General features: G+C 39.5%; 1 pseudogene; it reads right to left on the bottom strand.

The window, feature by feature from the left end:
* Nucleotides 1-528: 528 nt before the first annotated feature.
* LOC114504507 lies at nt 529-2,102 on the bottom strand (annotated as a pseudogene).
* Between the last annotated feature and the right edge of the window lie 1,887 nt (nt 2,103-3,989).

The following is a 3,989-nucleotide window of genomic DNA, read 5'->3' as shown; positions in this document are numbered from 1 at the left end:
GTCTATGAGCCATCTACATGTCCTCTTTGGAGAAGTGTTTATTCAGGTCCCTTGCCCACTTTTTAATTGGATTGTTTGGTTTTATTTTAATGTTGGGTTTTATAAGTTCTTTATAAATTTTGGATATTAAACCCTTATCAGATATATTATTGCTGAATATGTTCTCTCATTCAGCGGGTTGTATTTTCATTCTGTTGATAGTATCTTTTTTTTTGATAGAAGTGAAAGTGTCAAAAATTTTATTAACATTCAGCGTTAAAAGTTTTATACCTGAGGTACACCAAGATGTAGGAGTGGTGCTTCTTCTTTTTATTTTAAAGATTTTACTTATTTATATTTAGAGAGAGGGGAAGGGAGGGAGAAAGAGAAGGGCAGAAACATTGATGTGTGTTTGCCTTTCACGTGGCCCTCACTGGGGACCAGGCTTCCAACCCAGGCACAAGCACTGACTTGGAGTTGAACCAGCGACCCTTTGGATTGCAGCCTGTGCTCAGTCCACTGAGCTACACCAGCCAGGGCAGAGTGCTGCTTCTTAAAGTAGTCACACTTTAGGGTTTAGTCCTTGGTTTAGAAGTTGTGGAGCCTTGGTATTTTTATGTTAAGTGCTTTAAGAATTCATGATCTTGGTACAGGAATGGTGATACTGTGCCATTTTCTTCTTCCTCAGAAAAGTGGTTCTTAATAATACTCTGAGCAGTCAGGAAAACCAGATGGTTCTCGTGAAATTGCAAAGCTTTGATTATATCAAGCCTACCAAGTTCCTTTATCAGAAGATTCAGGGATTCCTCCTCAGAGAGCCTCTCTGTTGCCTGAAAGAAAAGAGATGATGTCAAGGATCATGATGACAAATGTGGTGTCTGGGATGGTGAGCAGGTTCACCAGCAGCTCCAAGACTCTAGAGTGGACAAGCTGGTCCATGGTGCTCCTAGTCTGCAAAGTTAGCCACCAGACAGTCAGCCTCTTTCTGGACTTTAAAATCTCCATTTTTTCAGCAGAGCCACCAGGGGAGGCAGGATGTTGGAAGCAATGAGCTGCTGGAGGTGCTGGGGGTGAGGGGCCCTGGTGGCCACATTGCTCAGGCCCAGGCTGCCTCCTTCTGGACAGAGGAGTTGGAGTACTGGAGGAGCTGGGGCAGCATGCCCAGGATGCCCACGTCACTCTCTGCCTGGGTCTGGAGAACTGTTTCTGTGACAATGTTGTCCACAGTGTGGAGAGACAGGGTCAAGACATTGAGTTTGGAGCTGGTTATAACCTCAACCAGCCTGGGCAGCACCACATGCCAACCACTTGGTCAGTGTGCTCATTGCATCCCTCAGTGAGTTAGGACAGGGCATAGCAGGTGTCAGCCCTTAGCTGTCTTGGTGCCGCAGGAGGTGCAAGAAGATAAGCAACATTTGCTTCACTACCTTTTTGCAGGGACACAAGTCCTTGATTCAGTACAGGTTGGACAGAGTCCTTGTGATGTTCTGCAGAAATGTGATTGGTATGGTTGATGAGATCAAGGCTAGCAGGTATGGTATGGCATTGCTGACTGATATCTACTGGGCTGTCACCTGCTATATTACCAAGGGACCACACTGCTTGTTCACACACAATCATATGGGAGCAAGACAGGAGCTCAGCCAAGGGCTGGATGCTCTCCACCCTTCCATGACAGTTCCAGCCTGCTCTGAAGTCCCTGAGGTAATGTTGGTTAGAGTTCAGGCTTCCTCAAATTGTGAGCAGGGGTGACTTGAGGACCTCAGGAACTCCATCAGCTTGGGAATGAACCATGCTTTGACAATCAGTTTCAGAGGTGAGTTCTTTTCCCAGGACAGTATTCTCTTGGCAGCCTGGGTGGCCTGAAAACATAGTTCTGGATCTGAGGCATTCACACCATTGACTGTTTCTTGAAGACTGAGGCAGACCCGGTTGGTCCCTTCTTCAGAAGCTGAGTCAATGGAAAGACTAGTGATGTTTATTCTGTTTATGACCTGATCATCCTTCTTGGTTTTCCGGAGCTGCAGGTTGATTGCTATCTGCTGCTGCCACTGTGTAGATGCATCTTTTCATTTGTACTTAAATTTTCTCAGCCTCTCTTTTGGAGCTTCTAAAGTCAGCATATTGACTGGGAGAAGTAAACCACCTGGCAGGGAGTTGCAGCTGTTGATGGCTTGTTTTGCTGTGCAAAACATTTTAGTTTTATGTAGATGCATTTGTTTCTTTTTTTCTTTTACTTCCCTTTCTTGAGAAGATATATCAGAAACAAAAATATTGCTAAAAGAAATGTTCTATGTTAAATCTATTTTGAGTTTATTCTGTGTATGGTGTAAGAAGATGGTCTATTTCATTTTTTGAACATATCTGTCCAATATTCCCAATGTCACTCAATAGACTATCTTTACCCCATTGTACTTTTGCCTCCTTTGTAAAATATTAATTGACTATACAGCCTGAGTCAATTTCTTGGCTCTTTAATCTGTTCTCTTGATTTATATGTCAGCTTTTATGCCAGTAACATGCTGTTTTGATTATTATGGCTTTATAGTATAGTTTGATAACAGGTAGTGTGAGTCCTCCAGGTTTGTTCTTCTTTCTTAAGATAGTCCTGGCTCTTTGGGGTCTTTTGGGTTTTTATATAAATGTTTAGAATATTTGTTCTAGTTCTATAAAATATTACATTGGTATCTTAATAGGAAATGTGTTGAATCTATGGATAGCTTTGGGTAATATGAACCTTTGAATAATGTTAATTCTTCCTATTTATAAACATGGTATATGCTTCCAATTATTTGTATCTTCTTCAGTTTCTTTCTTCAGTATCTTTTAATTTTTGAGTTTAGGTGTTTTACATCATTGGCTAAATTCATTCTTAAGTGTTTCATTTTGTTTAAGCAATTGTGAATGGGATTTTCTTAATTTCCCTTCTGATCTTTCATTATTGTATAAAATGTGACTGATATCTGGATGTATATATTTTAAAAAAACTTTATTTATTTATTTATTTTTAGAGAGGGAAGGGAGGGAGGGAGAGAGAGAGAGAGAGAGAGAGAGAGAGAGAGAGAGAGAGAGAGAAACATCAATGTGTGGTTGCTGGGGGTTATGGCCTGCAACCCAGGCATGTACCCTGGCTGGGAATCGAATGGATGTATATTTTTATAGCCTGTTACTTAACTCAATTAATTTATCAGTTCTAGTAGTTTTTTTTGTGTGTGGAATCTTTAGGGTTCTCTATATGCAGTATCATGTCATCTGCAAATAATGACAGTTTTATTTCTTCCTTTCCTATTTTGATGCTTTTTATTTCTTCTTCTCTGAATGCTGTGACTAGAACTTCTAGTACTATGTTAAGTAAGAGAGATAAAGTGGGCATTCCTGTGTTCCTAAATTTAAGGGAAACATTTGTAGTTTTTGCTCATTATGATATTTACCGTGGGTTTGTCATATATGTCTTTTATTATGTTGAGATATGTGCACTCTATTCCCTCTTTACTGAGACTTTTTATCATAAGTAAGTGCTGGGTTTTATCAAATGCCTTTTTCACATCTACTGATATGTGGGTTTTTTTTTTTCATTTTTTAATGTGGCATATAGTGTTTATTGATTTTCCAATATTATACCTACCTTGCATTCCTGCAATAAATCCCAATTGATCATGATATATGGTAATTTTAATGTATTTCTAGATTTGCTTTGCTAGTGTTTTGTTAAAAGTTTTAACATCTAAGCTCATCAGAGATATTGCCTGTATTTTATAACTTTCCAGTATCTTTATCTGGCTTTGGAATTAGGGTAATGCTGCCCTCATAAAATGAGTTTGGGAGTCTTCCCTCCTCTTAAACTTTTTGAAATAGTTTGAGAAGGAGAGATGTTAGTTCTTCTTGGAATGTTTGGTAAAATTCACCTATGAAGCCATGTGGTGCATGACTTCTGTTTGCTGGGAGTTTTCTGATTACTGCTTCAATTTCACTCCTTGTAATCTGTCTATTCAGATTCTCTGTTTTCTTCA

This window comes from Phyllostomus discolor, chromosome X (genome assembly GCF_004126475.2).
Source record: "Phyllostomus discolor isolate MPI-MPIP mPhyDis1 chromosome X, mPhyDis1.pri.v3, whole genome shotgun sequence".
Classification (NCBI taxonomy): Eukaryota; Metazoa; Chordata; class Mammalia; order Chiroptera; family Phyllostomidae; genus Phyllostomus; species Phyllostomus discolor.
This window is presented reverse-complemented; position numbering and strand designations above follow the sequence as displayed.